This window comes from Ambystoma mexicanum, chromosome 12, assembly GCF_040938575.1.
Source record: "Ambystoma mexicanum isolate Mex_15411 chromosome 12, UKY_AmexF1_1, whole genome shotgun sequence".
In the NCBI taxonomy this organism is placed as follows: Eukaryota; Metazoa; Chordata; class Amphibia; order Caudata; family Ambystomatidae; genus Ambystoma; species Ambystoma mexicanum.
The window spans coordinates 810637846-810650208 of record NC_090936.1 but is presented as its reverse complement, the minus strand read 5'-3'; the positions used below and the strand labels follow the sequence as shown (position 1 = coordinate 810650208).

The 12363-nt window shown below is 39.9% G+C and overlaps 1 protein-coding gene across 1 annotated transcript in view; it reads right to left on the bottom strand.

Annotated features, from left to right (window-relative positions):
- TMTC2 (transmembrane O-mannosyltransferase targeting cadherins 2) overlaps positions 1–12363 on the bottom strand; it is a 937188-nt gene that overhangs the window by 894104 nt on the left and 30721 nt on the right. The gene's annotated exons all lie outside the window — the stretch shown is intronic.

Here is a 12363-nt window from a genome sequence, read left to right as displayed (position 1 = left end):
GTTCCAGGTGACTGTTGATATAAAATTCCTCCACCTGCGACTTAGGGAATTGTAATGACCAGCTAAAAAAGGTATGCCTGGGTGGCTGCTCTGAACATGTTCTGAATTTGAGAGTTGGCGAACTGGTGGGGGGAAAAAGTAGGTGTTTAGCGAGTTAATTACATGTTTATAATTATTATGCTTTTTGTGTAAACAGCAGAAAATTGCCAAACACCCCTGCAACATGGTGTGCACCGGCGTTTTATTAAATTTCCCCATGATTAGCTATATATAGGGAGTTACTTGAAAATCACAATGTTTTTGACACATCTCGATTTTTGCCAAAATGTGACAAAAACAAAAGGGAGTTCAAAGTGAAGTGCCATATGTCTGTTCTAGACTCCTAAACCAATCCTTAGAGGTTGGATTTGGGAGGAGAGAGAAGGGTAGCTTTCCAATCCTATTTGCGAGAACTTTTGCAGGGTACTCCCCAAGAGTGTAAACTTGATATCATCATTGTTATATAAAGTTGATGCACTATGAGGAAGGGAAAGAGCTGCTGAAATTACCATTTGACAGCAGCAAGGAAAACCAAAGGAGATTGCTGTGATTGCATCTGGGTGGAGGTGTGCACTGCTGGGGAGACCTAAAAAAAAGCTGAATGGGCCCTATGATGAAGAGCAGGAACCATCCTTTCAAGCGAGTGATTAGACACTTGCCCTGTTCTCCCAGAGGGTCCTGAAAAGCAGCTGGCTTTCCAGAACTCTAAACAGAGGTGTTAAATGTAAGTAGAATTGCACCATTTGAAACTAAAACAGGGGCGAGCCTGCTTGCCTGAAATCCCCTCTTTATAGTGGGTGGACAGTGGTCAAACCTGTGTAGATCCTTAGCCTATTTAACTAAAATATTCATTTAATTAATGCCCCTTGGCAGAACACCACAATGTGAATTCTGTTAAAATCCGAAAATAAAGCTCATGCCCATTGTGCGCTGAAAAGTATAGTGTGTAATTTCTGTTCAGCTTCCCAGCACAGATCTTTTAGTGGAGGGCATTTGTAATCCAAATTCCCAGAATATCCCAATGTTTCCCGTCAAGTGCCCCAACACTGGCATTTAAGGAGGGGGGCGGGGGGGGAGGGGGGGCAGGGTGTCTGAAATCTAAAATTCTCAAACCATCCCAATTCTTTCTGTCCAGCTTTCCCAATACAGGCCTTTCAGTGAGGGGGTGGGGTCAACTCATAATTGCCATATGCATTTGTACCAATCTCTAAAACCAGCTGATAGCCTTTTAAGTGTGCAGGGAAATCGAAATTGCACAGCACATCATATGTAGATTATTTGTGTTCATGGACCAGTTTGATTATTTCTTGAAGTGAAATCTGTGTAAAGTATTGTGATTTGTATTTTTCCAAACTAACTTGCGTGATATTTGTGTAACAAGAACTTTAATTGTGAGTCACAAAGCAGGTGTTTTGTGTCGTTTTAGTGTTCTCCATTACCTATCTTCCAAATAAATACAGACATATTTCCAATACCCCGGCTTGGTTCTTGGCTCACTGTTGGCACAGGTATGCGGGGGGGAAGGGAGGGTTGTTGGAGCTGTGGCGGGAGATTTGATTTTTCTGACTCTATAGGAGTCTTCAATAAAGCCAGCACTAAAAAAAGTGTATACAAGTATAGCAGGGCTCCTTGATTTGGGTGTGAAGGAACTCCACAGGTTAAGGGTGGTCCCAATAAAACATGTCATACTGCTGGCAGAATCATGCGCCAAAAGAATCGTCCCATTCAAAACCCTTTACCTGGACAGTGCAGAAAGAAAAAAGAACACAAACAAAACCTGCTGTCCTCCCCGAGCTGCCACCCTTGACCATGTATTTGGAACAAATTCATGCCACACACTGCCAGCAGTAAAGGGAGTGGTGGGGAAGAGCAGTCAGCTAGGTTGGGTTAGTGGTTGCATTTTGGACTATGTGAGACAATCGCAAGCAACCTCCTTTTTGGCAAGTGTGACAACATAATTTGCAGTTCAGTGCTGCTCATCATAATGAGACAAAATATCTTTTTGTTGTACTGGAAGGATAATTGTGTGCAACGATACACTGCCAGACCACGGTCAACATAGGGAGTTCCTTACACCAACCAAATTAAATGAGCCCACAATAGATCATTTGTTAGATTCGTTAGGCATGATTTACGACTCATAGAGCCACGTGTATCCCTCCCCCTGTGCCAACCAGGGGCCAAGAACCAGGCAGGGGTATAGACTTAATATATAGGTTTTTTTTTTTAAAGTAGTTTACATTTCCCGACTGGATAGACACCACCTTCTCTGTGGCACCAAACAACTTCAACAATAAACCGATAACTAGGAGTTGATAACATTTAAATTAACAGCAAAGCACTGCTTAGATTTTTTAAACAGATCACACATTACATGTACAATGCTTGATTCATGGGTTTTCTCTGCACACTTGCAAAATGCTTGCAGTTTTGAAAACACAGATCTGTAAAACTGTATGTGGCAAATAGAACCCTGTGGCAAAATCATTTTGCTATCAGGGTCACTTACTCGCAGGAGAGAGTGTATATTGTTCAACGTAATACACTAATTTCTGTTTGCCAAGCACTTCTCCCCCCAGCACCAAAGACCCAAGCATCAGTGATATACAGCACCCCTCTGTTTAAAGGTCAGGTATAGGGAGTGGGCACAGTTTAGGAAATTTGCTTGGGGCCAAGGGCACCCCTAGGTTTAAATACGATGGTTAAGGAGTGGTGACAATTGGGATATCCGTTTTGAGATAAGTATACCTTTTGTTTAAAAGCACGGTTTGGGAAGGGGTATCCGTTGGGAATTTCATTTTAGGGGCAAGGACCTTTTTGTTTTAAAGGCAAGGTTTGGAAATGGTGACAATTACAGTATTTGTTGTTGTGGCCAGGACACCCCAATTACTTTGACTATAACACTATTCTCACTAGGAGACAGGGAGGAAGTTTCAAAGTTCCCCCCTGCAGCAAACTATTTGGGACTTAAATTAATATTCTGTCAAATGTGCCAAGGGTCTACCAATTTGCCCCCCAACCACTATTAAAAGGGAAGAATACTAAGACGAGCAGATCCCCAATTTCGTTTTTGGCCATTTACAAACATGGGATTTCTCAGATTTTGGTGCACAGGAAAGTCAGCCAGGTCCAGGACCCTCTTTTGGGAACACTGGGATCTGGTCCCGATACTTCAGTCAAAGGCAGGCACAAGCTTCCCTTCCCTTTTTGTCTCCCCTCAGCTTTAGACTTCGCCAATGGCTATGCTCACAGGTAAGGTTAAATCTCCATTCAGCTTTCAATAGTAGTACCCAGATAATTTTAAGCAGCCATGCTCGTGAAATTTCAGCCACCTTCCTTCAGCTCTTCCCCCCCCCACACATGTGATTTTAGGCAAAGTGTCCCTGGAAGATTTGAACTCCTGTGTTCCAATGTTTTTTTTTTTTTTTTTTTTTTTTAAAAAAAAAAAGGCAGCTCCCACAATATTCAAATTTGGCAGTCCCGGTGCCCATTTTCATACCAAGTGCTTTTTAATGTCTCAGCCACACCTCCAACTTTTAAAATTAGAAGGTGCCAGTTTATTGGTAATAACTTTCGCATTTGAGGATCATTCCCTCTTCCTCCTCCAAGGAGACAATCCTCCCTCTCCTGCAGAAAGGCTAGGGGAGTTATGTTATTGAAGTGAAGTGTAGAGGTACACCTTCTATCATTTTCCTTATTTTAACATGACAGCTTTTTCCTACATGGCACGCTTTAGTAACTTACTGATAAATGCCATTATACATAGATCTTAGTATTGCCCTCCTCTTGACAGATCGGCAGAGGTCACTTTCATTTCGGCATGCCATAGCATGGGTGTGCTATTGCTTTTTGCCCTTTTTTCGAAAACTAACATAGTTGGGAATACGAAACTTCATAATCAAAGATCTAAATTTAACCAGCCTCTAGCTCCCCAACTTTTAAGTTTCCTAAATTTACGGGACATCTAAAACACTTTTTCGATTATCATGAGGTTTTAAACAATTGAATCCAGATACAAAAAAACATCAGCACATCACATTGACAATAGCTTTCAAATGAGAACTGTCCCAATTATGTAAGTATTATGACCCCAGAGTTATTGAATAAAAATAAATGTTCAATGAAAGTCAATGACCACATATTTATACAATTAAGTTTTGTTTTTGATTCTGGGTCTCATCTCCCTGAAAATACATGTTTCAGAACAGCTGCAGTCTCTTGGCTGAATGTTGGTTTAAGACTGGGGTAAAAAACCATTAGCTCTTTATTATTTGAGAGTTGATAGGCTGAGGAGATTCTATCTTTGTCAAGAGATGGTCTCTGACCTGAGCAGGAGTTGCGGCATCTCCAAATTTTGTCCTGTAATCTTAAATTGACCACCATTCTGATAGAAGACTTTGTATTTCCAAACATTTTCACCCACCCAGGGTTGTGTCTGTGTTGGTCATCAGCCAATCCTAAAACTTGGTATACCTCAGCCTCACAGAGATTTCACTTCCAGATAAAGAGCCAGACATTCACTTGAGAATCTGCCCAACAACAAGCATTGTCTGTGTTTAAGGAGATTCACATGTTGTATCTGAAATAAAAAGCCATTTCAATTGTGGCCTTCAATTCTCAGTTCTGCATCTTACTTATTTAAGCAGTATACATCTTTCTGTTTTGGTTCAATGTCATTTTTACCAACAGGTCCATTGCTTTTTTCCTGCAACCCTTCCAATCAATGTGGCAAACAAAGTAAAAAGGCTACCGTTCATTTAGATCACTCACAAATGCATTTTAATTAATTTGCATGTCAGCCATTTAAATGCTGCGGTTTGTCTTAGCCAACACAGCAATGTACCTTTTCCGTGTCATAATGTTCCTTGTGCAGAAATACCTGTATTTATATTTGCTACACACACTTAGCAGTATTAAAGTTTTAAGGCGGGCTTTTCATTCACCAGTAGGCCTAGCCATACGAACAATGTATTTTGCAGCAAGGCCTAACCTGGCCTTTTTAGTTGTATTTGTTGGGGCTGTGATTAAACCCAAGTGTAAATTAAAAAACAGTCAATTTACAATAACTGCAAAGGAATTGTGAATGCCAAAACCAACTGTCATAGAAGAGCACAGAGAAGCTGGCATTTATACGAATATGTAATTTATTTACCTTTTGCTACACCTAGTGTTTCTTTTCATAGGAGGTATTTTATAAATCTTTTAAAATGTGCCAGTTACCACCGCAGTAGTCTCATGGCGTCAGTACTTGATCTATAAAACAAAGCCTATTGGGACACCGCCTGGGATAACCAGCTCCTAGTCTGTGGAGTTAGAAGAAAGAGAATTGGGGCAAAATGTGGGGCAGGGAGAAGCAGGAATAGGATAGGGGTGTACAATACAAACAAATTGAGAAATTACAATGGGATGGTCGTATAGGCACTATTTATGTATGAGAGAGAGAATGCGGGAGTGCGATGGTAGGCAGTGGATCCGCTGATGGAATGTTGATCTAGAAAGGAGAGAAAATAAACTTCTGGTTACAAGTATTTTCCAGTTATGTGTTTTCTTATACCACAGAAGTACTAGAATGTGTGGAATTTTAGTTCTGCAATGGTGTAAACATAATTACTATTTATTACCCAATTAAATATTGCTCAACAAATTGACTTCTGATGGGTTAAAGGCCCCAGGAGAATGTGCTTTGGGCAGGGAGGGTCGGGTGGGAACAGCCACAGAGAGTAGCACAGCCATGGGTAGTCAATATGTGTGGAAATAACCTAACACCAAAAAGTTGTTTGTGCCTCCTAACATCATCTCCATCATAGCTGTACTTCAATGCAATAAGTGCTTTTGCAATGAGTGCTTAAGCATCACTGAATAACCAAAAGTAAAAAATAAGCTATACAACTTCCCAACTGCACTCTGGCTGGTCAATCCAGACTTCCACAAACTTCATGCCACTGATGAAGCACATAGGCTAAATAGTGAAAACGAGGAGCTGCTGATCTTTCATGCTGCACTTGTACAAAAACAAAAAAGCATTTCTTTGTATGCAGCTTTACAGCAGGAGAATACACATCTTTGAGATCAAAGCTCATCCCTTGAGAAGGGAATCTGCAAATCAAAGCACAAAGGGATGCAAAACAATGTCAATTATAGATAAACCGCCAGGATTGACAAAGCTGCTGCAAACCATGTTCGCAATTTGAAGGTACATTATGCAGCGTCATGTAAAACGCCGAAAGACGACTGAACATTATGCGCTGTGCTGAGCAAACCCCATCCAGACGCCGAGACTTCCATTTCAGGAGTGATAGTTGTGTGTGGGGGGGAGGGCGGGGTCGAACGGGAGGGGAACTAAATTTAATGAATTGTTCACACACCCGTCACCATTTGGAAAGCATTTTCAGAGGTTCCGTTCACAATCTGGTAAATTAAAAGCCAATAAAGAGCCCTCTTTAGGCTCTTTAACATCTTTTCCAGAACAAAGGATCACATATTACGATTTGAATGCATTCACTGAGGTTTACAATCTTTAAATGCGTGTACCATAGACAGTCTATGCTATATAATGTACACTAAAGGTTTAATAGTACCTAAAGCGGAACATGCATGAACATTTATTTGCTAATTGTGTAGAGTACCAACTCGCAGGATACCAAGTGGCAATAGCAGTTGTCAAAATTGCTGGGAGCTATTTAGCTCCGGCTTGTAGCCCATGAGAGCCAGGTTGGCTTAAAATCAACAACTACCAGGAGCTTATTCCTAGCTCCCCAGGTCAACTGGTGTCATACAAACATGGGTATGGGACATTATTTTGTATGTTTGGGAATGTCGATAAAGTAGCATTAGGACACACCTCAAGCAATTCTAAAAAACAACCATCATTCACAAAGGATACAAAGTTTACATTTGAATCTCATGGGACACTTAAATTTGCGGTGCACTATGCATCTTTCCTGATGACCCACAGGTAGCTCCTTCCTACCCGGTGGTGGCCGAAACCCAGCTAGTTTTAGCTACGCTCATCAAATTTAATTTTCAAACCCTGCAATAGGTATTACTCGTACAGATGGACATGGGAGAGAACACAGACGTTGAGGATATATGGCAAATTGCCCACACACGTAAAAGGGTTACCAGCACCAGTAATAATGTAATGCAAGTACAAGGTGAGAAGACCACGAAACAGATAGGATAATGGGCACAGACATATTGTAATATATTAGGGACATGGGTAGTATTTTGAAAAGCCAGTGAGGCAAACTCGAGGTTAACGGTTTGATATACAGACAGTGGGCAAAAAGTGCACAGAGATTGCCACATATAGGGAACATTTAGTATTATTGTACCTTTTCATTAGTTGATTAACATGTTAGTAAAACACCCATTGCAATGCTCGATTTTTATTTTTCTAGGTGTGTTAAAGCTTTTATTTAATATAGTCACCTAGTGTCCCCTCTGAACATCAACATGGATGTCTTTGGGACATTCGCCTCACTGTCCTAAAGACCAGACTGATGCACTGGGGAAGCAATGGCCTTTGACGCTGCAGACCACAGAGTAGTACCATTTTAGACCTGAGGCAACGATTGTCCAATGGGCCAAGCAAAGGGGCGATTAAACGAGCAATGACAGCTTGTTTTGCAGAGATGTTAACGCCACCTCCCCATGTCACGACACAACTAGCCAGACACAACTAGCCAATTCTGCATGGCCCGTCGCAAACGCAGCTGCTGGATAGCCCAGCACAGGTGCCAACAGCTTCAAGCACCCTCCTTTATAACATGAAAGCTATTGAACACCCAGACCAGATGCAGCTAAAAATGTCCTCCACATACGCTAACCACAACAGCGTGGAAGACCACAGTGTGCTATCCGGCACCAAACTTAAAAATCCTGTCTAGACACCAGATGGGATCTGCTATGATCCCAACATTTTAGCTTTGCAGTTTAATAGAATAATCGTTTCAACTGTGCTTTCCTTCATTCTACTAATGCAGTGATTAGCGGACATGTATAATGTGGTCACACAGACCGTCTGTAAAGCCTAATTTTATTTATTTATTTATATAGCGTGCAGACAGCCCAGGGGCATTGTGGCGCCGTTACTTGCAGGACCTTAGTTACAGGGGGTACAGGATTGGTAGCAGTCGGTGGCACATTAGGATTACTACCAACAGATTAGTCATTACAGCTCATGCATCTTTGGTTATTACATTACACTTTATGTGGATTTAATTGATGTAAGTGATCAGGGTAAAGCTAAATGCAGGTTAACAGTTCAACACAGTATACGTCACCAAGAACAACTGTTAAAATAATATACAGGACAGTTAGGAAAAGTCACGAGTCAGGCTATCATTACTTAGACATGAAATGCCTGCTATGACAAGGCGTTGATGGGTTGCAATGTGCGATTCATCTGGGAAACAAACTTGACCTTCAAATTGTTTTGCACATGTGGACACTTAATATGGACTGACAATCTTGGCGAAGGTCGCATGGAGACACCAATCAGGAAATATTACCAATGATAGGCTTGCGCTGATTTTTGCACACAGGAAGTTTCAAAAAGAAGAATTGCACAATGGCAATTAGACTGCGCTATAGCACAGTCAGATCAATTAGAACTTCATTTTATTATTTTACTGAATCTTTGTGCAGGGACCATGTAACTTTAAAAAAGTAACGTGCAAAGCTACCATGGGATCTTTGCCAAGCCCCTTATGCCACAGGTTGCAGTCCACTTTATGGAGATTGCCATGACTGATTCTTAATGGCTGAAACATTCACCTTGTTGCTAGTAGACTGCTAGAATACTACTACCATGGCAAGAGAGCCAGTTCTGTAATTGGGAGGGGGGAGGGAATGGGGACTAAAGCAATAATGTAACAATGTTTCTTCAGGGAGCTTGCAAGGAGTTCCCTATAGGTAGGAAGCCTAATAGAACCTTCATTAAAGTTATGTAATGGGAAAAATATACAATGCTATTAGGGGGGATTTTCATTACTGTACTGTTACAAATGAAAACTGCAATGTTGCAATGGGGGTCGAGGGTTTCTCATGTCCGTTCTCGAATGATAAGGGTATATTGTGCTACTGTGCAACACATGACACATCAGTTTGGCAATGACGGGTACTATATGACCTGGGGTTTTCTCTAACCAAAAAGGTGCAATGAATGCATAGGCTTTCATTGCAGGTTCTTTAATGCCTAGGGGTTCATATAAATAGTATGCCACGATTGCTCTATGCCTACAGTTAAATGTGTCCATATTGGAAGTATGCTAGACTACTCCTATACTGAGGATTAGAATATAGTCTTTACTAAAAAGGCTCTATAGTGAGATTCCAGGAATGAAGAGCAGGTTATTTAACCTTTATTGCTGAACCCAGTAATAAGCAGTCTATAAGGGCTCGGCAGAGCAACTCCCAGCCCAATGATGAAGTTACTCAAGCTTTGATAGATCTACGGTTACATTAATTACTTTAAGAAACAAAGACCCCTCAATCCCACAGTATTAATTACTTACACTGACAGTCAAAACATCCCATTCAAATTTCAACAGAGTGATCAAGTAATTTGTATAGCAGAGACCGAGCAGTAGATACGATAAGTCAACTGAGGTTAATTGCAGCAAGGTATGGATGAGAAGTGCCTTGAGTTAGAAAAATTATTGGCTAAAATTGGCATTAAAAAACAAAAAGATGCAAAAATAAAGAAATCCTAGTGAAATGGGAACGGATAAATAATAGGAAAAATTAAGAACTCAAACAGGGATGTATATGGGATTTCTGTTGATATCCAGGAATAGCAGTGCAAAAATAAAACAAGTTAAGGAATCGCTGAAGACGAAATAACTTCAAATGCGGAATAAGATTGTAATTAAAGAATTAAAATATGTACTAGAACAATACAATGATGCGCTCAACTGAACTGGATATTTCAAGCAATGTACATCTTAGGGTTAGTGCAATACTACAAAACTCCTAAAGTACCAACTCAAGTATTCTTTAGGAGCTAAGCAGAATGGTTTCAAAATAAGCATTTTCATACAAGATGTAATCTGTCAATGTGTGTCTATAGGTGATGTCAACATATGGGAGGACAAAACATCAAACGCTCTGCAGCTACTGAAAGTACTTCCTTCTTCACCAAGGTTATATCCCATTGGCTTCCTCTACAGAGGGCAAGAAGGCTTGAAGTTGAAAAATCTTGCATCACTTATTTCATAATTTAGCAGCGATCACACATGGCTTCTTCCTGCAGCCGAGCTGTGTAGGGAAATTAATTCAGAGACAAGATGCAGAGCAATGTGCTATTTTAAAAACAAACATGTAAGCTGTTTTCTGTGCACAGCATTTGAAAAACATATGTGCAATGTTTTTAAGTCCCTTCACATCAAAATATAGTGACGTGGCCTGAGATGAACATTTCAAGTACCACAAAATATCTTACAACAATACAATATTTCTAGCACTGAGCTAACAGCTAAAGAAGTAAAGATACCAGGACACTCTGTTATTGACTGGAATATGTATAAAGGAAAAATGAAAAATGTATTTTAAAAGTTGCACAGGGACTTACTATTTTGCCCATAATTCCCAACCAGAATGTTCCAGTAAAATATTTTTTTTTGTAAAGCATTTAGCTTGAAATGCTCCAATTGGTGATGGAAAAACAATTTTTCTAATGTGATTTTTTAATTATAAAGATTAGGCAAATTAGTATTTTTTTAAGGCTTGATTTGGTTTAAACATTTGCAAACCTTTTGCCTTTGATGTTACAGACGAGTTGTTTAAAATATTGACAGTTAAGTTAAAAGAACATTTAATTTTCATTAATCAAGTTCTCATTCGTTATGTACTTAGTGCTTTTTTGTTTTTAAATTATTGATTTTCTTAAAAATTGCCAACAGGAGTTTCACCAGCACCAACGTGAGTCGCATTTGTTGTCCCCTCAGCAACTCCAACCACCAGACTCACCTAAACTTTAGTGATTCCGATTAGGTGTGTTCTCATTTCATCCATTTCTGAGCAACAAAACCAAATGTTTGAATGATTCTTCTGTTTTGAACTTAATCCTCCGTTTCATCAAGATCTGCAATGATTGTTTGGCATATTAGTTTCCATTCATGTAATGTCTATTCTTTGCTTTCTAGAATTGCATTTCTTATAGCTGTGAAGCCGCCTTTCTCTGGAGGATCTAGACATTTGCGGTACAGTGCTAGCGATTTCCACGTTATAAATCGCCTTAATCGAAGTTAGGCCCCATTTCCATGCACAAGGCCTGGATTGGTGTGCCAAGTGGTATTGAAAACACTTTTCCTAAACAGTCCATCGATTAATGTCCAACTTTCAGATCGGGAAGAGAAGACTGTTTCGGCTCTATATGTTAAAATGGGAATGGCTTTGAGTCAGTAGAAATCTTTTAGAGGTTTTATAGAGAGCCCACAGCATCATTTTAACAGGATTCTTCGTTGGCTAGCAAGGTTTTTTGCCTTTGCGCTCAGTGATTCATGTCTCAGTTTGTCAATCTTGCTGGCATTTAGGCATACTCCTGTAAGAGGATTCAATTCAACACTACAGCTAAGTCAACGCCTAGTCTATAATACTGAATGAAAACCCTTATTGATATATCTTTAGGTCCAGTTCATGCGTTCTGGATGACTACCCCTATATAACACCCCTCTCTTGGAATCCCCCTGACCCCACTGAGCCAAGAAGTAGTTCTGTTTTGCAAGTTTAAAAGGTTTATTTGATAATTTAAAATAGATATATATATATCACGCTTTATAATAAATTAATAATTGAATAGCACACTTAATCTGATATGATAAAGATCAACAACGGAGAATCTGGCACTAGCACACTTCTTTATAATTACTAAGGAGTTGAGATGAAATGGATAAGGTAGCACACTGGTAATTAGGAACAAAAGTATAATGTGGTAGAGGATGCTTTATGTAAGCTCAGGTGGATGCAATATTCAATGAATGCAGTACAGAAAATACTCAATATGATTTCAACCAAACAATGTAATCACTTTTCTCTGGCTATTCACTCCCCCCCTCTTTATGCAATGCAAGGAAATGGGAGGAAAGCACACAGTTCTCAGAAATGCAATCAATGTAATCAGTTCAATCCAGCAAGCTTAGACAACAGAAAACAGATAGGAGTTTTGAAATCACAGGCCCAAATTGCTTTGATATGTGCTGGCAATGAATGAGAAATATGCTGGAAACGCTTTTAATTCCCTTTCAGAGGTTCAGGGTGAGTGGTATCTAGTTAATATTAGTCCAGGCTCACACTAGCAATGATGCAGGGATAGTTAGCAGG